The 25,278-nt window shown below is 43.5% G+C and overlaps 1 protein-coding gene across 1 annotated transcript in view; it reads left to right on the forward strand.

Annotated features, from left to right (window-relative positions):
- Positions 1-24,688: 24,688 nt before the first annotated feature.
- The window catches only part of MARCHF3 (membrane associated ring-CH-type finger 3), a 238,919-nt gene continuing 238,329 nt past the window's right edge, over positions 24,689-25,278 (forward strand). The window contains exon 1 of the mRNA XM_044291063.1: positions 24,689-24,818. The gene's annotated coding sequence lies outside the window, so the exon portion shown is untranslated. The remainder of the gene's footprint in view (positions 24,819-25,278) is intronic.

Genomic DNA, 25,278 nt, shown 5'->3' on the forward strand with positions numbered 1-25,278 from the left:
GGGAACATATCCCTATTAGAGTTTTTTTCACCTGTGACAGCAATTATGTCATATATATTTAAAGTGTCCATGTGGTCTTTTATATGTGTGGGAAACGTCCACACGCATGAAAGACAGGCCCAGTAAACATAAATCCACGATCAGGAAGGAAAACCTGTTATTACCGATACCGCACCATTTTCACCAAGAGACACAATATATCGCAGCTGCGATTTCATATCATTGAGGGTGTAACACAACCAAGGAGAGGCGGTGATAGGAATCTACTATTGAGGAAAAGCGAGGCATACTTGATCCATAGACTCCAAACCCTTGAGCCTATGGGTCTAAACCCTGACTACGAATTAAACAGTTTTTTGTAAAAAAAAATCTTTACATTTTTTTTATTATTCTTTGATTTTATTTTTTTCGATTTAATTTATCGATTTGCTTCAGATTTCATTCACACTTGCGTGTAGGCAATGTGGACAGGTTTTCGAGATGGATACATTTAAACATGTTTTCTCATAGGTGAAATGACGCAAAATTATGCTGTATATTAAGAATGAAAACAGGAGAAGACTCTGTCCATGATGAGAATTAACAGTTGCAACATTTGTTTGGATCATGTGTCTATATGTTTTGGGGGGAGAAGGGTGTGCCTTATGATACCAAAATCACGTGATACGCACACTTTGATGAGGGGTTTGGCTATTTAAGGGTGGTTTGCAATGTGTTTATTACTGTTTGACAAAGACACCTGTGAGTGTCGAAACGCGTCACAGGACTATGTGACAATAAACGAAAACTTTTGAAAATAACTGAAAGTGAGTGCCGGCCCTTTTTTGCTGTTGCTATCCTCAGGATAGGTCATTAATAGTATATTCGTGGGGTACCAACACATGGCATTTCTCCTGATTGGTACCGGAAGGAACAGTGGATGGAGCTGAAAGCAAGAAGCCCCGGCCACTATTAAGTGGTCATGCTGGATTACTGGAATTTAGCAACTTGTTACTTTATTCCAGCCAGATGCATTATAAAAGCTGAAGTAATCTCCTGTGAATGATGAAATTGTCATTTAGTTGTAATATATTGTTGTATTATTTATACAGTTCCATTGTGAGTGCAGTCGCCATGCTTCAGTGTCTGCTATATTGTTCTGTACTCAGGGGCATAGCTAAAGGCTCATGGGCCTTGGTGTAAGAGTTCAGCTTGGGCCAGACCTCCTTCCCGCCCCCATTATAGTGAAAGGGGCTGGAGCGGTCTTCCGGCGGCACAGTGGAGCCTGCTACCGCAAGTGTGAAAGTAGACTAACACTGTTGCTTACTGAATGTCAGGGATTGTGTCATGTGAAGAGACTGATGCCATGTGTCAGTTAGGCCGTGGATGCATTACATAGGACTGATAAATGGGCTATACTATTCTATTGCATATAGGGATCTATAGGCAGGCTCAGACTGGCCCACCAGGGAGGCGGGGGATTCCTCGGTGGGCCCCCAGTCTCCTGCGCCCGGAAATAAGATGGAGGGGTAATTATTTCTCTTGTTTCTCAGGACAGATAATTATTGTAGCTACTAGGTGGCAGTATCGCACAGTGATGCAGCCTCCTACTGGTGTAAATTGTACAGGAGGCCCCGCAGTATCTTCTAAACCTCCTGGGATACTGGCAGTGAAGGAGGAGAGAACATGTCTGGCCATTCTCCTGCCCTCCCTGCTGTCATAAAACTGTGGTTGCTGGAGAGAAGGACTCCTCTGCGGTGCTGGGCTGATTTCTCAGGTGTGTGACAGCAATGAGCTTTAGGAGACTGTAAGGAAGAAATATGGGATTTGTTTACAATAGACTCAGATCTGTGTATGTGTGCTGCTTTCTGCAGAGTTCAGAGTGGCATTGGGGGGAATATGCCCTAGATCCCCCAATGCCTCTTCTTTAGGTGCACCCCCATTAGTGCCACAGCTCAAGATGACTGCCAATGCCCCCACTGTAAATGCACCCATAATAGTGCCTCTCCAGTTGCCCCCCTAATGCCTCTGATCCAGTATCACCACTATTACCCTGCCTCAGGCGACCCTAATGCCTCTGCTTTAGGTGCACCCCATTAGTGCCACAGCTCCAGATGCCCACCAATGCCCCCACTCTAAATGCATCCCTAATATTGCCTCTTCAGTAATGAGCGGCAGGGGCAATATTTGAATTTGCGATATTATGCGAATATTTGGGCGAATATTCATCATATATTCGCAAATTCGAGAATTAGTGATCTCCAGTCATTTTTTTCTTGATTTGCGAAAATCTGCTATTGGAAAATTCACGATAAAAATATTGCGATACGAAAATTTGCGATCAACACTACTCCTAAAGTCAAAGATATTGCAGCCTTCTCATTGACCCACAAACAAGAAGCAGTGAGGGATCATGGGTACTGATGAAAAACAATCTAGAATATTCACGCTAAAAATTTGCAATCCGAATATTCGCGCTCAACACTACTCTTCTTTCAGTTGCCCTCCTAATACCTCTGCTTCAGTATCACTACTATTACCCTGCCTCAGGCGACCCTAATGCCTCTGCTTTAGGTGCACCCCCATTAATGCCCCAGCTCCAGATGCCCCCACTCTAAATGCACTGCTAATATTGCCTCTTCTCCAGTTACCCCTGCTCAAGGATACCCACTATATTACCCTGCCTCAGGTGACCCTAATGCCTCTGTTTCAGTTATGACCCTCCGTTTGTGCCCTTTGCTCACGTTGCTCCTCTAGCACCTTTGCTTGGGTTTTGTTAAAGGTTATGACCTTCAAAAAGGATAGAGGATAACTAGAAAAGTGGACACAGGTCCTTTAACAGGCGAGCATTTCTATTTTAGTTTGACACATATTTTGGGCCAGATTTTTATTTTTATTTTTTTACCTATAGTGTGCTAGCACGGCCACCACTGCTGGATTACAGAGTGGTCAAAACCATGATGAGTATAATGTGATGGAAAAAAGTCAATATGGACAATCACAATACATTACTAAGTGGTTTGTATTAACTTTCTCTACACGATAAATGCCAATTGCTGAAGTGAGACAACCCCTTTAACCCCTTTAAGTGTGCTACACTTAATAGGATTAGGCATAAATGTCTTGGTGTGTGCATTGCATGTTTCCTATGTGTGATTGGTGTGTGCTATATATGTTCTATGTATCAGTGGTGTATGTGCATCATGTGACATATGTATCAGTGGCATGTGAGCCATGTATAAGTCTCTTGTGTCCAGTGTCAGACTGGGGTGCCTAGTGCCCACCAGTAAAATTTATTCGGATACGGATACCTTCAAACATTACCAGCTCACACAGCAGCAAGATGCTACCAGATGATTGAATATATGGGGTCCCTGCAGCAACTTTGAGAAGGTGGGTCGTGGGGATAAGAGGATACTGGTAGCTTTCCTCTATACCTAGAAGTCATCTCAGCTCTGATCGTGTCTACAATAATAAACTGGGGAGTTTCTTTAATAATCTATCAAGTTTTTTTATATGAACACTGGCTGGTTGAGGTGCTGTATATTAAGTATATGTATGTAGTGCAGTAAGTCTCCTGTGTTATATGCCACTTGTGCAGGGGGTGGGAGACTAGGGGCCCATATTGCTCAGGGGCCCACCAGGGGATTCACCTGTACCCCTGTGGGCCAGTTCGAGCCTGCTTTTGTCTTACATCTGTCCAATGAGTGATTGGTGTGCGCTGCATGTGTCTTGTTTCTGGCGATTTCTAGTGGGAAGGCGGCGCTGGGCACAAAAAGGAGATGGCTGCAGCCGGGCACCCTGCATGATGAGACATCCCCTTGGACACATTTGGGACGTGAGTGACAGGTTATATAAACCTGTTTTATATGATAATAGAGCCACAGGCGCATTTGATAAGGTCACTTTAAGATTCAGGGTATTAGTAGGGACCTGGCCATATGTTTAGGTTATACGCCTCAAATCTGATGACAGAATCCCTTTAAGAGCAGGATATCCATATATGTGTAAATCCTGCCACATGTATGTTTGTGCATTTTGCCGTGAATGTCTGCCATCATACTTCATCTTTAATATTTCTGTTACCACTGTAAGTGCTCACGAACACGACCATTGGATGTTTTGCAGTCTGTAAACTGCGGATCCGCAAAACATGGATACCGGGTGTGTGCATTCCACATTATGCGGAACAGAACAGCTGGCCCCTAATAGAACAGTCCTATCCTTGTCTGTAATGCCGACAATAATAGGACATGTTCTATCATTTTGCAGAACGGCCATGCGGACATACAGACACAGAATGCACGCAGAGTCATTTATTTATTTTTTGTTGCAGCCCCATTAAAGTGAACGGTACAGACATGGAAAAAAAAAAAGTTAGTGTGCAGGAGCCCTAAGGTGGCCCCCCAGAATCAGTTACACTGGTGGGCCCTAAGTACCCCAGTCCAAAACTGTCTATAGGGATCAACTGCCTGGTATAAAAAAAAAAAGGTATGTGTGTAGAATTTTATTGTTGAATCTCTTTTTATTGCAAAGAAGGACAAAGTAAGTAAACATAGTGTAATAGGCAATGTAAACAAAAAATGCCCCCTAAGTACACAGAGGCTTCAGTGAGTAGATGAATACACATTACAGCATAATCCTCTAGTCAAGGTACAATTTGAAGAAGGAGGACCGTCTCAAGTACCATATAGTGCAAACACTTATAACGGCATAGGGGTAACAGGAAACATAGAATGTAGGTTGTAGGCCTAGTATGCTGAAAGTGAGTGTAGCAAGCACTCATGTCAAGAACCTGAATTACATAATGGTAGTAAGGCGAATATAGTGCTTCTAAAGTCGTGGCTCATGGTGAGAAACACGGAAAAGTCCACCCACGTAGACAAGGAAACAAACAAAGACAAGACATAGACAGACAAAAGACAGGGAAGGTAAGAGGGAGAAGGGAGGGCGGGAAAGAGGCGGAACAACTGGAAAACTTGTCAAAGATGATGTGTGTAGAATTTTAAATACATGTACTGTAGAAAATTTTAGGATTTACCATTATATACAGAAATAAGTAAAAAATAATAATAAAAACTGGAATACCACTTTAAGGCATTGCAGTTGTTTTCGCAGTAGGGACATTTGTGCCACACTGAGAACAGGATGGTTTTACTCCAAACCACTAGTGGTGAGAAAGATTCTTCAGTTGGATCCCAGTCAGTCAGACACTTATGGCATATCCAGGTAAAGGGGTTTTCTGGGATTTTACTACTGATGACCTATCCTTTGGATAGATCATCAGTATCTGACCAGTGGGGGTCCGACATCTGGCATCCCCGCCAATGAGCTATTGGAGAAGGCACCAGCAATCTTGTGAGCGTCGTGGCCTTCTCCGTGCTCATCAAGCACATTGCTGTACTTTGTATAGCGGCTGTGCTTGTTATCGCGCTCAGCCACATTCACTTCAATTGGTGGGAGTCCAAGGGGTTGGACCCACACCAATCATATGATGATGACCTATCCAGAGGATAGGTCATCAGTGATAAAATCCCGGAAAACCTCTTTAATGAAAAATTCTACCATGAAAAAACCTGTTTAAGTAGAGGCAAGCTCATTTTACAAAGCCTCAGGAGAAATATGCAGTAAAACAAATTGACCAAATGGTATTTAAAATGATAGTATCAAATATGACAGAAATGACATCCACAGTATATCACTATTCCAATATGATTTGGAATGTGCTATGCTACATAATAATAGAAAGCACTGCATGGTAAATTGGAAGTATTGGCTAGAGATATCAGGGATCTGAGCATAACGGAATATGTTGGGGCTGCCTATAGATACAGGCTGAGAACATTAGATGACTAAAGATGATCATCTAGACAGCACGCTTGATCCTCCCCCTTTCTCTGCTTTTTTTTGTCCCTTTTTTTCCCTTTTCTTCCTGTGTATTTGAAACAAATATTGTTTTTTAAAAGGTTTTAATTAAATGTAAGGTAAACTGACTAGGAGAGTGTAAAGTGCATGTATTTGTATAAAATTTAATTAAAAAAATACATTTAAAAATTATTTGTTGATTAATCTGCAATCTAAATGTTATTAAAATAACATCATTTCACCAAACATTTGACATATTAGAAGTGATTGCTAGAACAGATGGGCACAAATACTTCGGCCAGTTTGACACTGGCATTTATCTTCTCTGGCAGGCTGTTTCGGTAAATGTGTGCTGCTGGAAGTCCGTCCGGCACCATTTACTATAATGGGCTTCCGGCAGCACACGTGTGTAAACTGTAGTACGGATCCGGCAGTCTGTTCCCCTACCGGATAAGATAAACTGGCCTTAAATGAGCACTGTGCCCCTTCAGCTCTACCAATCTATACTTCATATTACTGTCCAAAATAACCTTACATTCAAAAATGTTAGAGGTGATGAGTTTTGGAGACACTTGAAATGGCCTGAAGTAATTCTTAAAGGGTTTCTGCAGTGCAAAGATATTGATGACACATCCTAAGGATAGGTCATCAATTTCCAATCAGCAGGGGTCCAACTCCCAGCACCTCCGCCAGTCAGCTGTTTGAAGGGGTAGCAGTGCTCATGCGATTTTAAAAGGCTACTGCTACACTGTCTTTTCTTTGATGTTTTTTTACAAGCATTTTTTACGGAGGAATTTTTTCAGACTTGTTTTCCCTATGGTCTAGTCTGTGGTAGAACATCTGATAGAAAGATGCGTCATCTTCCGTGGAGCAGTGGCGCTGTATAATTACCAGCAATTGATCCATTTAAGGCCTCTTTCACACTACCGTTTTTTGTTTTTGTTTTGCGGGCTGTTTTTTTGCGTTCCGTATACGGTCCGTATACGGAACCATTCATTTCAATGGTTCCGCAAAAAAAACGGAATGTACTCCGTATGCATTCCGTTTATGTATTTCCGTTTTTCCGTTCCATTGAAAGATAGAACATGCCCTATTATTGCCCGCAAATCACGTTCCGTGGGTCCATTCAAGTCAATGGGTCCGCAAAAAAACGGAACACATACGGAAATGCATCCATATGTCTTCCGTATCCATTCCGTTTTTTCTGAACCATCTACTGAAAATGTTATGCCCAGCCCAATTTTTTCTATGTAATTACTGTATATGCCATACGGAAAAACGGAACAGAACAACGGAACGGAAACGGAAACACAACCGAAACAAAAAAAACGGAACAACGGATCTGTGAAAAACAGACCGCAAAACACTGAAATAGCCATACGGTAATGTGAAAGAGGCCTAAGTGAATGGAGAAAGTACTTGTCATTAAACTGCACCATTAAAACTTCCAGGACGATGGGCAGTGTAACGAACAGGAAGAACTGCTCGTATGGAGAGCCGCCTCCTCTTCAAACAGCTGATCGGAGGGGGTGTAGAGTGTCGCCCCCTCCCCCCCTCGCCGATCAAATATTGATGACCTATCATGATTATAGATCATCAATTTAAATAGCAAGATAACCCGTTTAACCCCTTCACTACCGAGCCACTTTTCACGTTAAATCCCACTTTATGTGGTAATAAACACTTTTTATTATCCAGGCCATTCTGAGACTGTTTTCTTGTCACATATTGTACTTCATGACAGTGGTAAAATTGAGTACAAAAATTTCATTTTTATTTATAAAAAATACCAAATTTACCAAAAATTAGCAAATTTCCATTTCTCTACTTTTATAATAGATAGCAATGACTCCAAAAAGAGTTATTACTTCACATTCCCCATATGTCTACTTCATGTTTGTATCATTTTGTGAATGCCATTTAATTTTTTGTGGACGTTAGAAGGCTTCTAAGTTTAGAAGCAAATCTTGAAATTTTTCAGAAAAATTTCCAAAACCCACTTTTTAAGGACCAGTTAAGGTCTGAAGTCACTTTGTGAGGCTTACATAATAGAAACCACCCAAAAATGACCCCATTTTAGAAACTACACCCCTCAAGGTATTCAAAACTACTTTTACAAAGTTTGTGAACCCTTTAGGTGTTCCACAAAAATAATGGAAAATGGAGAGGAAATTTTAGAATTTCACTTTTTTGGCAGATTTTCCATTTTAATCAATTTTTTTCCGCTAACAAAGCAAGGGTTAACAGCCAACAAAACTCTATATTTTTTGCCATGATTCTGTCATTTGCAGAAACACCACATATGTGCTGTATGGGAACACGGCAGGGCGCAGAATGAAAGGAACGCCATATGGTTTTTGGAAGGCAGATTTTGCTGGACTAGTTTTTTGATACCATGTCCCATTTGAAGACCACCTGATGCACCCCTAGAATAGAAACTCCAAAAAAAGACCCCATTTTGGAAACTAAGGGATAAGGTGACAGTTTTATTGGGATTATTTTAGGGTACATATGATTTTTGGTTGCTCTATATTACACTTTTTGTGAGGCAATGTAACAAAAATAGCTGTTTTGGCACAGTTTTTATTTTTTGTTATTTACAGTGTTCATTTGACAGGTTATATCATGTGGTATTTTATAGAGCAGGTTGTTGCAGACGCGACAATACCAAATATTTTATGGGTTGTTTGTTTCAGTTTTACATAATAAAGCATTTTTGAAAAATATATATTTTTTAGTGTCTCCATATTCTGAAAGCCATAGTTTAAAAAAAAATTTGGGCAGACTGTCTTATATAGGGGCTAATTTTTTTCAGTATGAAATGATGGTTTGGTTGGTACTATTTTAGGGTGCATATGACTTTTTGATCTCTTGGTATTACACTTTTTGTGATGTAAGGTGACCAAAAATTGCTTTTTTCACACAATTTTTTTTATTTTTTATGTTGTTCACCTGAGTGGTTAGGTCATGTGACAATTTTATAGAGCAGGTTGTTAAGGACACGGCAATACCTAATATGTATACTTTTTTTTTCACTATAGCACAATAATAGCAGTTTTGAAGCAAAAATAAATCATATTTTAGTGTCTCCATTGTCTGAGAGCCATAGCTTTTTTATTTTTGGTCTGATTGTCTTAGGTAGGATCTCATTTTTTGCAAGATGAGGTGACGATTTGATTTGTACTATTTTGGGGGGCATACGTCTTTTTGATCGCTTGGTGTTGCAATTTTTGTGATGTAAGGTGACAAAATATGTCTTTTTTTGGCACAGTTTTTATATTATCGTTTTTTAACGTGTTCACCTGAGGGGTTATGTCATGTGCAGCGTGGTAAGGATGTGGTGATACCTAATATACCTAATATGTATACTTTTTTTATTTAAGTTTTATATATTATCTTTTTTGAAATAAAAAAAAATCATGTTTTAGTGTCTCCATAGTCTGAGAGCCATAGTTTTTTATATTTTTTGGGCGATTGTCTTCGGTAGGGTATAATTTTTGCGGAATGAGATAACGGTTTGATTGGCACTATTTTGACTTTTTGATCGCTTGCTATTACACTTTTTGTGATGTAAGTTGACTTTTTGACACAGTTTTTCTTTTTCTTACGGTGTTCACCTGAGGGGTTAGGTCATGTGGTATTTTTATAGAGTAGGTTGTTACGGACACGGCGATACTTAATATCTCTATTTTTTTATAGTTTTTTTTACATTTAACACAATAAAAAGCATTTTTGAAACAAAAAAAATCATGTTTTATTGTCTCCATAGTCTGAGAGACATAGTTTTTGTATTTTTAGGGCAATTGTCTTAGGTAGGGGCTCATTTTTTGTGGTATTAGGTGACAGTTAGATTGGTACTATTTTGGGGGGCATACGCCTTTTTAATCGCTTGGTGTTGTACTTTTAGTAATGTAAGGTGACAAAAATTTTTTTTGTTAGCACAGTTTTTATAAAAAAAAAGGTGACGCTGTTCATCTGAGGGGTTAGGTCATGTGATATTTTTATAGAGCCGGTCGATACGGACACGGCAATATCTAATATACCTGTGAGGATACCGCACGTGCCACGGTTAATTTCACCAATGCCGGCGCATACAGCAGGGGTCCGGACCCGCCTTATCATCGAGCCGTACCTGTACTGTGCTGGGATTTCTGTCCCACATTTCTGCTCCGTACATGTATGGCGCTGGTATCCTAAGGGTTAATGTCCAAAGCATTTGCTTTTATTTTATTTTTGTTGTCGCGTGGCATGAGCCAAAACATTTTTAGCCATATTGTTGTTTGCAGGGTGGGTAGTATTTTTCAGTCGCTCAACTGTGGCATACATATAATTTAATAATTCACTTCTATTATTTCTGTTGAGGGTGGAGGGGGTGTGGAAAAAAAATCTGCAATTCTGCAGGAATTGTTTGCATTCTAAAGTTTACACCAGTCAGCATAAGCAATGTTTTACCTGTATTCTATGGGTTAGGGCCCTTGCACACTACCGTATGCCCTCTGAGACATATGGTCAGTGAGCGGGCCATATGTCCCGGAGCGGCATTATTCATGCACACGAGAGCACACAGCATCATAGATTACAATGATGCTCTGCACATTGGGCCGTCCACGGGACTATTGTCCCGCACTCATAAGATCATATGAGTGTGGGACAATAGCCCCGCGGGTGGCCCGACGTGCACAGCATAATTGTAATCTATGTGTCATGAACGCTGCCATGACAGGTGCCAGGAGATCAGAGAGACTGGCAACAAGTGGGTTAATCTGACTGTTTCCTTGTGGATAATTTGTGTCTGTGTTGTTTTGGTAATGACCACACCTCTTGCCTCAGGTGTTGTTGGTTTGGTCATTTAACCTCCCCTATTTATTACTGCTTACCCCTTATGAGGGTGCGGTTTATAGCTTCAGTTTCTGGACTCTGGGCTAGCTGGTTGTTGGCTCTTGGTTGAGCTCCTGGCGCTGCCTTTGCTCCATATGAAGTTAATTGTCGTCTTTTCTATTTGTATTTTGTTTGTTGTATTTCCCTGTCTTTTGTATCTAGGCCTGAGGCAGACTCCGGTTTATACTTCTGGTGTAGGAATAGGTTATTTCAAGTCCTGTCACTATACCAGGGCCCTACAGGGTGTGTTAGGGCTCTAGGCTCCTGTGTATGAACTTTTCTACCATCAAGGTCAGTTCATACCGATAGTTAGTCGAGATTTGGATTAGGGTTTTACTAGGAGGCGACCTTCTCTTTTACCCTAGTTTCCAGGCCTAGTTCCTGTCCCCTTTCCTCCAGTGCTCCTGTGTGCACGATCAATGCCGCTCCAGGACATATGGCCCACTCATGGACTGTATGTCTCGGAGGGCATACGGTCGTGTGCAAGGGCCCTTAGTGAAATTGGTTCAGCCTTTTTTATGTTCAACTACCTTTCCACAATAAAAACACCTTTTAATGGAGTGGAGATCATGCACGCTGCTTCTCCATTCAGCTTTATGGAACTGCTGGAGATAGCCGAGCTCTTGCACTCTGCTATCTCTGATAGTTCCATACAGTTGAATAAAACAGAAGCTCACATGCGTGACCACCTGTCTGTTCAAATGGGGAAACACAGGGCCCTCATTCTTGTGATCGGCAGAGGTTTCAGACCTTTGCCCCGATACACTTGTCCCCTATCCTGTGTATAGGGGATGTCTTTGTACTAGGACAACCACTTTAAATAATCTGATCATTTAATAGTTCAGGTCTAGATGGACATGGCAATAACAATTAGGTGTCCTTTTTTTTGTTTTAATTTTTTTCACACAATAAATAATATTGTTTAACACTTTCATGACCGGGCTCAAAAAAGGCCTGAATGTCTAGGCAACTTTTTGTGATTTTGTGCACGTGGTGGTTTTTGCAATATTTTTTTATAACTTGACACTTAGCACTTTTTATTAGAATGTTTTATTAGAGGGTTTTTTTTAGGTTTAATTTGGAGGAAAACCGCTAATTATTATTAAAAAGTAATTTTTTTAATTATAGCTTTTTATGGCCTCTTTCACACAGTCAGTATTTGGTCAGTATTTGTAAGCCAAAATCAGAAGTGGAACCTATAGAAAAAAGGAATAATAGAAATATCTGTTCCTCGTTCCTTGTTCTTTGTTTTGGACCCAACTCCTGGTATTGGTTTAGAAATACTGATGCAAAAATACTGACCACCGCCGCTTCCTGCTCCCTCCACCATGCGCTCGTTCAGCGCTCTCCTGCTGGCACAGGAGAAGGCTGAAGCGGTAATAAACCTCTCCTGTCTTCTCCTCAGGGTCTCCGCTGTGTCTGTCAGCCGGGACCCAACCTTCTCCTGCAATCTAGCAATCTGAGCTTTAGGGCTCATGCACATGAACGTATTTTCTTTCTGTGTCCGCTCCGTTTTTTTTGCGGACCGTATACGGAACCATTCATTTCAATAGGTCCGCAAAAAAAATATGGATCCGTTTTTTGCGGACCATAAAATACATACAGTCATGTGCATGAGGCCTTAATACCAGCACTGGGATTAAGGGTCCATTCGGACGTCCGCAGTGTTTTGCGGATCCGCAAAACATCAGGCCGGCACCCCAATAGAAATTCCTATTCTTGCAGACAAGAATAGGACATGTTCTATTTTTTTGCGGAGCCGCGGACCAGAAGTTCTGGACTGCGGACGGAAATGCGGACGGAAATGCGGACAGCACACTGTGTGCTGTCCGCATATTTTCCGTCCCCGTTAAAAATGAATGGGTCCAGATCCGTTCCGCAACGTTGCAGAACAGATCCAGATACATTTTGCGGACGTGTGAATGGACCCTTAAGCGCTGCCTGCACATGTATATACGTGCTATCTGCATGGGGCATGTGCAGATAGGAAGTATATACACAGTGGGCAGTCGGGAAGGGGTTAATATTTGAAACAATTGTAAAAACTTATTTTTTTACATTTTACGTAAGGCCTGGTTCACACCTGAGCGTTTTACAGCGCGTTCCTACGCGTATACGACGCGCGTTTCCTATTTCCAAAAACATGCCCCGAAAATGTCCGACACGCTCAAGTGTGAACCAGGCCTAAGTCAGGTTACTTGAAAGTACATCAGACAGATCGCTATTCTACTGTATTGCAGAAGTATTGCTTCTGTAGATGGCAGACCTGGGGGCCATTGTTAGGCCTTGGGGTGCCATTACAATCCATTGGCACTCCGTAATCATGATGCAGGTGGGTCGAGAGGGGTGGTAATACAACTTTCATCCCCTTAGCTGATGCGGTCGCTATTGAGTCATGTCCTACTAATCATGAGAACCCGGTATTTTTGAATGCACATGCATATTATTATTATTTATTATTAAAGAGCCATTCATTCCATGGTGCTGTACATATGAGAAGAGGTATACATACATAATACAGAAAATTGCACTAAGCATGAACGAGACGAGTTACAGACTGGTACAGAAAGAGAGAGGACCCTGCCCGTGAGGGCTTACAATCTACAAGGGACTTACAATCTACAAGATATTCTCTCTCCATTTAATAGAATGGAAATCAGTTTAGTTGAGTTTTCACGTACAATTACTAGAAGTGAATTATAGAAAGGAAAATTTCAGTATAAACAAACTATGTAAAGGTCATGAAAGCTATTTGTCTTATAGACCGTAAGTAATTTACCAACATATGGCGAAAGGGAGAAACATTTTGTTAACCCTGCACAATTTTCAGATTTTGCCTGCTGCATGTGGAGATACAGTAATCTTTACAACACAACATACCATGAAGTGTCAGCACAAAATAGTCCGTGTGAGCAGAATCGGAGTTTTGTCTACACGTGAACAAAAGGAATAAGTGGCAAAATTCTATTGATTTCTGTGGTGAAGTAACTCTGGTGTTAATATACTGTATCATACAATGCATATACACACCAGAATGGAAATGTATTACTATGTCACAGATTGGGTAAAATGTGGAGTACATGGCATGTACCAGGTTAAGGCTGCTTTCAAATCTGCTTTACAATCTCCGTTTGGGGCTTTCATCACAGAATTGATTAAAAATAGTGGATGCAGGAAAAAGATAAAACCGATAAAATTATAGTCCTCAGGATAGGTCATCAATATCAGATCGGCGAGGGCTAAGCTCCATTCAAGTGAACAGAGCTTAGCCCCGTCCAGGCCAGTGATACTAGTCGTGACGTCACTGGGCCTGTGGTAAACAGTGAGAAGGCCGCAGTGCTACTGCCAGCGCCGCTGCCTTCTCAAACAGCTGATCGGCAGGGGTCCCGGGTGTCGGACCCCCGCCGATCAGATGCTGATGAATCTATCCAGACGAACAGCCTGCTGGAGTTCCTTGCCGCTAGTGTGAAACTAGCCTTAAGGGGGCGGGGTGCTGTACAGGACACTCCTATGGGGGATACTGTCAATATCTTTTAATGACACACAGAAACATTAGATGAAATAGATTAAATATACCCGTGGAAAGTCGGGAGTGCACGGCATCATTGATTGCTATGACGCCGTGCGCCCGCTGCTGTACAGTAATACCCCCGTATTATCTATACGAGTGTATTACTGTACAGCAGCGGTGGCACAAAGCGCACAACGTCATAGCAACCAATGACGCCGTCCGCTCCTCCACTCCGCAGGAATCCAGGCCGGTATCTCACGGTCCGTGTTCATGAGGCTTAAGTCTCGCTGCACTCTCCTGATCTAATATTCTTCTATTAATCATTTTCAGTAACACTGCCCGTAGCGCATGAGCGCTTACCACATCTCTCACTATGCTCAGCTCACAGGACAATGGTGGAGACCGCGCGGGATGAGGCTTTTATAAGGCTGTGACATCACACTGGATGGCTGTCTGCGGATTGGCTGGCTGCACAGGATTATGGGTGATCTTGCATTTCCCGGCTTCTTACTTTCACTTTGTAACACGTGCAGCTGCCATTTGAGGAAAACTGATTCGTTACCACAAAGCACAAGGAAATTCGGATTCATTGCGAATCAAAGTTTTCCTAAACTTCAGACCGAATTCCGCGTAGAATGTTTTGCTTCACTCAAGACTAATGACCTTGAGACCGGCACTGTCGTGTGGGCCTTGTAGTTGGCTATAGTAGCCATGTAGCTAGCGCTGCTATCAGCGCCCACAGACTGGTATTATTATGGAAGCATTTTACCTGATACTGGTTTGGGGATAGTGTAGCTGGTAATTGTATGTGGCTAGCATGGTTATTGCAGGCATTGTTTTGTACTATAAGACAAATAAAAGCATCTTGAGAATACGTTTTGTACGCAGGGCAGATTTATAAGCATTTGTCACATTCACAGAATGTACAGTCTCAGCAATGATTACACCTTTCATCCCCTTCCTCAGATCCTTGACAATGTCTCATAGATCTGAGGAAGGGGATGTCCCCTGAAATGTGTAATCATTAATGGGACTGTATCAAATAAAATAACTATTTCCAGTTTAATCCGTTTCTGTAAAGATTTATTCTTCTATTATGAGGTAATAGCACCAGTAAAAGATGCCATTGTTTTCCTGTTTACTAGGCGTAGCCTCCAATATGGCAGGACCACACTACAATTAACAATCATTTTGAAAAACAAGCTGATTTGCAGTAAAACTGTATATGCGCGCGTCTTTGAAATGACACAACAGCTTTAACAAACGGTGTTATACTGGCGGTCCATGGTCACTGCCATCTTACTTACTCAGTGGGCATGGTTCCTGGAGCACACACCAGGTACCCTGTCATTTTTTCCTGGTGGTCCGAGATGTGCCAGGGTTCTGCTGTTGACTCCCTCTGCGCACTGCTTCCGTAATATTGCTATGTCCTCCTTTGTAGAGGCCTGCTTGTCCTTTGCTGATCTTGGAGAACGTGTGCACTCCATCCAGAGTGCACCTTAGTTTTCTTCAGCCAATGGCTGGTCCCCTCAGGGTGTTTAGGGCACCTTCCCCTATGGAGGGTGTGTATGTGTGTGTGGGGGGGGTTGTTCTGGCATCATAGTCTTGTTTGCTTGTCCATGTTCAGACCTCTACTCGTTTCCACACTTGACCTCTGTCTATTCCTCGTATTGACCCAGAACTAACTGCCCTGAGCCTTGAACTGAGTACTGGATTTCACAAACTCTACCTGTTCTGACCTTGTCCTGTTCCTGATTATGTCTTTGCCTGATCCTTTTCCATAGGGTCGCTCCATGCCAGTGGTGCAATGCCCTAGTTAGATGCTGCAGCGGGACACAGAATCAATGTCTCCCTGCTTCAGGCCTAGTGCCCTATTAGTGTCAAGAATAATATTGTTAACAAACAAAAAATCCCGCAGGAGGTTACCACGCTAATTTTTGATAAACAGAAAATATTTAAATGGTCTCTTGGACCTGAAGCGTGTGTCTGCAACCTCTCTGATAATATAACTTAACTAAATCTTATAATAATTCTTTATTGAAATCCTTAGATTGCACAAATGTATAATATACACTAAGGGACAAACATTTAAAACTATCAGGTCTGGGTAGATTCCAAGGTGAATGAATCTGCTGCTGATGCGTGTTTCACATGTGCATTCATATCCTCCCCATTGGGGGAAGGGGACCGCACTCTGATACTTTAATGATAGGTGTGTCTGAATCTACCCTACCTGCCTAAAAGCTATGGACCTGCTTCCCTACATGTTTCGCCGAGCTATTCGGCTTCTTCAGGGGAAAACAGCACAGGTACTGAAAATAGGGGGCGGGGCCAGGGCATTTAAAACTTCCGGATTGCTTAGCGATCGTTTTAGACCAGTCAAAAACCCTTACCTAACTAGGTGTGTGTACACGTCACCCGGAAGGACCTTCCTATTGGACCGGGCTCTGCTCTCATGGTCCGTGGCGGCCAAAGGGCATCATCGGGGTGCGTCGCGCATGCGCCATACCGGGATATGCAGCCGTGCCTCCTTAGGACTTCATCCGTACGTGCGCATGCGCCGTTCCTATGCTACCATGGACGCTCCATCGGACACTTCTGCGCATGCGCTAGGCTTCGTCCCTTCCTGCTGTCATTTACCTTCTATCGCGCATGCTCCGGATCGCTGCTCCTCAGTCTCAGAGGTAAACTGCGCCTGCGTCCAGCGATTGGATTTCGGCTAATGTAAAATTGCATTAACTATGTCCTTATACTAACATTTGTATGAGTAGATCTTATTTTCGTGCCCTAAGGGTACCCTCTGTATTGACGGATCTCTACATGTATCGATGTTAGCTATACCTCCTGAAGGGTACCCATAAGCCGAATAGCTCGGCGAAACATGTAGGGAAGCAGGTCCATAGCTTTTAGGCAGGTAGGGTAGATTCAGACACACCTATCATTAAAGTATCAGAGTGCGGTCCCCTTCCCCCAATGGGGAGGATATGAATGCACATGTGAAACACGCATCAGCAGCAGATTCATTCACCTTGGAATCTACCCAGACCTGATAGTTTTAAATGTTTGTCCCTAAGTGTATATTATACATTTGTGCAATCTAACTATTAGTGTCAAGGACACTATTTGCTGGGCGCAGTTATTTTTGCAGGGTACTGTGTTCCAGTATTTATCGAAGGGGCACTCTCTGTGTGGTACTAGTATTTTCAGGGGGACTGTTTCTGCAGTATAATATTGGGGAGGACAGAGGGCACAGGATGGGGTGTTCAGAAGGTGGAAGGATGATGGAAAGATAGGAAACTAAGATGTCTGTTTTTCAAACTCTGCAGGAAAGAGAGATGGCTGAAAGAAATCATCATGGTGGTCTGATATGAATGGAGAAGATGAGGAAAAAGAATGTCTACATCAGTGGAGACATCACTGGATGTAAGAGCTGTGTGGCGCTGTATTAGCCTGTTTGTTTTGTAGCACATGTAATGTTTTCCAAGGACGTCTTTAAGGCCAAACACATACGAGCGAGTTAAATGTGATAAACTCGCAGCTTGTGTCATTGAGAGGTCTCGTTCTGGCCTCCGCTCCTCTGACAGGATTGCACAGCATTATAATGATATATAATGCTGTGTAACCCTGAGAGACCTGGAATCTATTGTATTACACTGACAGAATTATGTATAACCAGGGGTGGACTGGGAACTTAAAGTGGATGTGGAAAAAATACTAAAAGTGGCCCTATTTTCTACTGGGGCCTAAATTGACTGAAGGCAGGGTCAACACAAATAGGCGGGGGCCAGCAATGCCATATTGCAGCACATTATACCACCCCAGAGGAGCCTAATACCACAGTGCATGACAAAATACTACCCCATCATCACAAAATGTGGTGGCCAGGGACAGCTGCCACGTTCTGTCCTCCTACTCCAGTTGCATTAGGATGGCAATATAGTTAAATTCAAGAATCAGGAGGAGAGCATCAGATCATTACTTACCATGGCAGGCGGCCGTGAGGAGTTTCAGGTGGCCCCATGGGCATCGGCCCACCAGGAAGTTTCCCTGTCGATGGCCAGTCTGCCCCCGTGTATGACAGTCATAAATCAGTATAATGCTGTGTGATCCTGTCAAAGGAGCGGAGGCCAGAATGAGACCTCTCATTGACACACGCTGCGAGTTTGTCGCATCCAACTCGCTCGTGTGTGTCTGGCATAAATTGCATCTGTCAGCAGATTAGTACTTATGAAACTGGCTGACCTTTTACTAGTACACTTGGCAGCTGAAGGAATCAGTGTTGGTCCCATGTTAATATGTGTCCATGTTGCTGAGAAAAATGAAGTTTTTATATATGCAAATGAGCCTCTAGGAGCAACAGGGGCGTTGCTATTACACCTAGAGCATCTGCTTGCTCCGCAACTGCCTTGCCCTCTGTCTGTCTTTGATGGACAGGGCCAGGCAGTGAAAACATGATAACGCCTGGCCCTGTAAAAGTGGAGAGGGCGCAGCAGTTGCAGAGAGAGCAGAGCCTCTAGGTGTAATGGTAAAGCCCCCTTTGCCCCAGAAGCTCATATACATATATTAAAACTTTTTTGTTCTCAGCAATGCGGGCACATATGAACAGGCTCGGACTGGCCCACAGGGGTACAGGGGAATCCCCCGGTGGGCCCCTGAGCAAGGTGGGCCCCTAGTCTCCCACCCCCTGCACAAGTGGAACATATTACAGTAGATTTACTGCACTGCATACATATATTAAATGTACAGCACATCAACCAGCTTATGTTCATATAAAAACTTCTTAGATTATTTATTATATTTGAATGTATCCGTACGGTGGGCCCCCAAAATACATTTTACTGGTGGTCCCTAGGTACCCCAGTCCGACACTGCATATGAACATGGGACCAACACAGATTCCTTCAGCTGCCAAGTGCACATGTAACAGGTCAGCCAGTGTCATAGGTACAAATCTGGTGACAGATGCCCTTTAACCGCCTCCGGACCGCCTAACACAGGATCGCGTTCCGGAGGCGGCTGTCTCAGGCAGAGTCACGCATCGGCACGTCATCTCGCGAGACGCGAGATTTCCTGCGAACGTGCGCACGCGTTCACAGGATCGGCCGGTAAGCGAGTGGATCTCCAGCCTGCCAGCGGCGATCGCTCGCTGGCAGGCTGTAGATGCGATTTTTTTAACCCCTAACAGGTATATTAGGTGCTGTTTTGATAACAGCATCTAATATACCTGCTACCTGGTCCTCTGGTGGTCCCTTTTGCTTGGATCGACCACCAGAGGACACAGGTAGCTGTGTAATAAGTAGCACTAAACACCACTACACTACACCCCCCGTCACTTATTAACCCCTTATTAACCCCTGATCACCCCATATAGACTCCCTGATCACCCCCCTGTCATTGATCACTCCCCTGTAAGGCTCCATTCAGATGTCCGTATGTGTTTTACGGATCCATGGATCGGATCCACAAAACACATACGGACGTCTGAATGGAGCCTTACAGGGGGGTGATCAATGACAGGGGGGTGATCACCCCACATAGACTCCCTGATCACCCCCTGTCATTGATCACCCCCTGTCATTGATCACCCTCCTGTAAGGCTCCATTCACACGTCCGTATGTGTTTTGCGGATCCATAGATCGGATCCGCAAAACACAAACGGACGTCTGAATGGAGCCTTACAGGGGGGTGATCAGGGAGTCTATATGGGATGATCACCCTCCTGTAAGGCTCCATTCAGACGTCCGTATGTGTTTTACGGATCTATGGATCCATGGATCGGATCCGCAAAACACATACGGACGTCTGAATGGAGCCTTACAGGGGGGTGATCAATGACAGGGGGGTGATCACCCCATATAGACTCCCTGATCACCCCCTGTCATTGATCACCCCTTTGTCATTGATCACTCCCCTGTAAGGCTCCATTCAGACGTCCGTATGTGTTTTGCGGATCCACGGATCGGATCCGCAAAACTCATACGGACGTCTGAATGGAGCCTTACAGGGGGGTGATCAGGGTGTCTATATGGGATGATCACCCCCCTGTAAGGCTCCATTCAGACGTCCGTATGTGTTTTGCGGATCCACGGATCCATGGATCGGATCCGCAAAACACATACGGACGTCTGAATGGAGCATTACAGGGGGGTGATCAATGACAGGGGGGTGATCACCCCATATAGACTCCCTGATCACCCTCTGTCATTGATCACCCCCCTGTCATTGATCACCCCCCTGTAAGCCTTCATTCAGACGTCCGTATGTGTTTTGCGGATCCACGGATCCATGGATCGGATCTGAAAAACACATACGGACGTCTGAATGGAGCCTTACAGGGGGGTGATCAGGGAGTCTATATGGGATGATCACCCCTCTGTAAAGCTCCATTCAGACGTCCGTATGTGTTTTACGGATCCACGGATCCATGGATCGGATCCACAAAACACATACGGACGTCTGAATGGAGCCTTACAGGGGGGTGATCAATGACAGGGGGGTGATCACACATATAAACTTCCTGATCACCCCCCTGTCATTGATCACCCCCCTGTAAGGCTCCTCTCAGACGTCCGTATTTGTTTTACGGATCCACGGATCCATGGATCGGATCCGCAAAACACATACGGATGTCTGAATAGAGCCTTACAGGGTGGTGATAAATGACAGGGGGGTGATCACCCCATATACACTCCCTGATCACCCCCCTGTCATTGATCACCCCCCCCCCCCCCCAGTAAGGCTCCATTCAGAAGTCCGTATGTGTTTTGCGGATCCATGGATCCGCAAAACACGGACACCGCGGATCCGCAAAACACATACGGACGTCTGAATGGAGCCCCCTGTCACTGATCACCCCCCTGTAAGGCTCCATTCAGACATTTTTTGGGCACAAGTTAGCGGAAATAGATTTTTAGTTTTTTCGTTTTTTCTTACAAAGTCTTATATTCCACTAACTTGTGTCAAAAAATAAAATCTCACATGAACTCACCCTACCCCTCACGGAATCCAAATGCGTAATTTTTTTTGACATTTATACTCCAGACTTCTTCTCACGCTTGAAATTTTTGTCCCAAGTTAGCGGAAAGGGAGACTTTGTGAGAAAAAACAAAAAAAAAACGTGAGGGGTATGGCGAGTTCCTAGAATAGTTTTTTTTTTGGCACAAGTTAGCGGAAAATGATAAAAAAATATAATTTTCCGCTAACTTGTGCCCAAAAAAAAAATTTCTATGAACTCGCCATGCCCCTCATTAAATACCTTGGGGTGTCTTCTTTCCAAAATGGGGTCACATGTGGGGTATTTATTCTGCCCTGGCATTTTAGGGGCCCTAAAGCGTGAGAAGAAGTCTGGGATCCAAATGTCTAAAAATGCCCTCCTAAAAGGAATTTGGGCCCCTTTGCGCATCTAGGCTGCAAAAAAGTGTCACACATGTGGTATCGCCATACTCAGGAGAAGTTGGGCAATGTGTTTTGGGGTGTCATTTTACATATACCCATGCTGGGTGAGATAAATATCTTGGTCAAATGCCAACTTTGTATAAAAAAATGGGAAAAGTTGTCTTTTGCCGAGATATTTCTCTCACCCAGCATGAGTATATGTAAAATGACACCCCAAAACACATTGCCCAACTTCTCCTGAGTATGGCGATACCACATGTGTGACACTTTTTTGCAGCCTAGGTGGGCAAAGGGGCCCACATTCCAAAGAGCACCTTTAGGATTTCACAGGGCATTTTTTACACATTTTGATTTCAAACTACTTCTCACGCATTAGGGCCCCTAAAATGCCAGGGCAGTATAACTACCCTTACAAGTTATTCCGTGAGGGGTATGTCGAGTTCCTAGAATAGTTGTTTTTTTGGCACAAGTTAGCGGAAAATGATAAAAAAATATAATTTTCCGCTAACTTGTGCCCAAAAAAAAAAATATTCTAGGAACTCGCCATGCTCCTCATGGAATACCTTGGGGTGTCTTCTTTCCAAAATGGGGTCACATGTGGGGTATTTATACTGCCCTGGCATTTTAGGGGCCCTAAAGCGTGAGAAGAAGTCTGGAATCCAAATGCCTAAAAATGCCCCCCTAAAAGGTACTCATTGGAATTTGGGCCCCTTTGCGCACCTAGCCTGCAAAAAAGTGTCACACCTGGTATCGCCGTACTCAGGAGAAGTAGGGCAATGTGTTTTGGGGTGTCTTTTTACATATACCCATGCTGGCTGAGAGAAATATCTCTGTCAAATGACAACTTTGTATAAAAAAAATGGGAAAAGTTGTCTTTTAGAGAGATATTTCTCTCACCAAGCATGTAAAAATACACCCCAAAACACATTGCCCTACTTCTTCTGAGTACGGCGATACCACATGTGTGACACTTTTTTGCAGCCTAGGTGGGCAAAGGGCCCAAATTCTAAAGAGCACCTTTAGGATTTCACAGGGCATTTTTTACACATTTGGATTTCAAACTACTTCTCACGCATTAGGGCCCCTAAAATGCCAGGGCAGTATTAAAACCTCACATGTGACCCCATTTTGGAAAGAAGACACCCCAAGGTATTTCGTGATGGGCAAAGTGAGTCCATGTAAGTTTTTATTTTTTGTCACAAGTTAGTGGAATATGAGACTTTGTAAGAAAAAAATAAAAATAATTTTCCGCTAACTTGTGACAAAAAATAAAAACTTCCATGAACTCACTATGCCCATCAGCGAATACCTTAGGGTGTCTACTTTCCAAAATGGGGTCATTTGTGGGGTGTTTCCACTGTCTGGGCATTGTAGAACCTCAGAAAACATGACAGGTGCTCAGAAAGTCAAAGTGTGTAAATTCACATTTTTGCACCATAGTTTGTAAACGCTATAACTTTTACCCAAACCAATAAATATACACTTATTGCATTTTTTTTAATCAAAGACATGTAGAACAATAAATTTGGAAAAAAATGTATATAGAAATGTAGTTTTAATTGAAAAATGTTACAACCGAAAGTGAAAAATGTTTTTTTGCAAAAATTTGGGTCAATTTCGATTAATATCAAAAAAAGTAAAAATGTCAGCAGCAATGAAATACCACCAAATGAAAGCTCTATTAGTGAGAAGAAAAGGAGGAAAAATTCATTTGGGTGGTAAGTTGTATGACCGAGCAATAAACCTGTGAAAATAGTGTAGTGCAGAATTGTAAAAAGTGGTCTGGTCATTAAGGGGGTTTAAGCTAGGGGGGCTGAGGTGGTTAAGGGTACTGTAATCACTTATACTGTCTGCAGTACACCTCACCTGCACAGAACTGGTATATATTTTTTTTAAAGCATCCTAATTCCCGAGCACTGCACATATGATAAAGGGTTTATATAAGTAATTTAATACAAAATCATCTACAATAAACATGAACTGACAACGTGGTACAGAGCGGGAGAGGACCCTGCCTACTATATGGACACTGTATGGTGGTAATATTGTTCCCTAAAGTTTATTCAGTAACAGTATGTTGATATTATTACCTGTCCCTGAGTAGTAGTGATGGTGGTGGTCATGGTGGGCCGATTGGCGGGGTCCGACACCCAGCACCCCCGCCGATCAGCTGTATGAGGAGACGTCTCCCTTCTCTCTTCCTGCTCGCTGCTGCTGTCCTATAGGCATACAGCGGAGAGGAGGAAGAGAGAAGGGAGATGGCACATGCGCACGCCGTCTCCACATACAGCTGATCGGCGAAGGTACCGGGTGTCGGACATCAATATCAACCGCCGGCCGGTTCTGCAGTGTATATCTCGCGCCGTTGTGCAGTGAGGAAGCCAGCAGCTGCTGAGCGTCCTTCCCACACTGCGCCTGCGCCGAAAACTAAACGGCGCGGGAGAAGAGCAGCGCTGCCCTGGCCCTGTCAATCAAGAGAAGAAGGGCATGAAAAGAGGTGGGCAAACGGAGCCACTAGGAGCAGGTGCACCCCCGCTCCTAGAGGCTAATTAGCATGTTATAAAAGTTCATTTTTCTTAATAAGTTCATTTTTCTTCAAGTGACAGAAACCCTTTAAAAAGCCCAGACAACCCCTTTAATCTTTGTGTGAAGTTAATACTTATTTACTATGGGGTACATTTCATTCTTGCATAGTGGTAATATTTGTAGGGGGAGACACATTCCTTGGGGTGTGCGCCCCAGCAGTAGAGACCAGAGTGAATGGAATCTGCCTAGCATCAGTGCCTTCCCAGCGCCTGTGTCCAGCAGGGGTCCACATTCCCCCACCCGGCCAGTCCTCGCCTCCCTCCTCACGTTACTTTCCCACAGCAGCAGCTCACGGTGGTGAATGAAGCCCTGCTGGCGTCCCGCCTCTTCGCACAGGAGGACTGGCTGTCTTTGTTACTGTCTGCTTTTAGCCGAGGTGATGATTGGCTCCCAGACCTGTCAATCAGAGCCGTGTCCCTGCCTCCTCCCCAGCAGGTCAATGAATTGACAGAGCTCAGGCAGGCAGGCAGCTGTAAGACCTGGAAGTGAGTGCAGGCAATCTGCTGCTGCTGCTGCTCCACAGTGTCCCTGATCAGGAGGGTAATTAGAAGAGAGCAGTGCCACCATTCTCCTCCCATCACTGATAAATGCTGGTTTTCTAGGGTGAGTCTCTGTTTTACGTCTTATAGTCTGTTGTATGCTAGGGCTTACATATACGTCCTGCATTGGATTGGATTTGGCTATGTGTTCATGTCACTACTAGGAAACGTGATTGAGGAGATTTGTACAACTGTCCTTGTAGGGGCAGGAAGATTTTATTATTTTTTTATTTTTTGGCCACAGTTATCTTGTGTTTTTTGTGAAAGGTTGAACTTGATGGACTCGTGACTTCTTGTCACCCTATGCTGTCTATACAATGGTTGTGGGTGACAGCAGCGTTTAGCTTCACGACACATCTGTCCTTGAGGATGGGACCAGGCAGTCCCCGCTTTGTGATGGGCTGAAGTTGTGTGTTCATCTTGAACTTCTCCCATGGAGGACAGCAGCAGGGGGTCTGCAGCTTCCTTTGGTCTAGGTCTTGTCCTTAAACTTTACGACCCTCTCCAGCCCCCTGAATGCAGAT

The sequence above is a fragment of the Bufo gargarizans genome, chromosome 1, assembly GCF_014858855.1.
Source record: "Bufo gargarizans isolate SCDJY-AF-19 chromosome 1, ASM1485885v1, whole genome shotgun sequence".
NCBI lineage: Eukaryota > Metazoa > Chordata > Amphibia > Anura > Bufonidae > Bufo > Bufo gargarizans.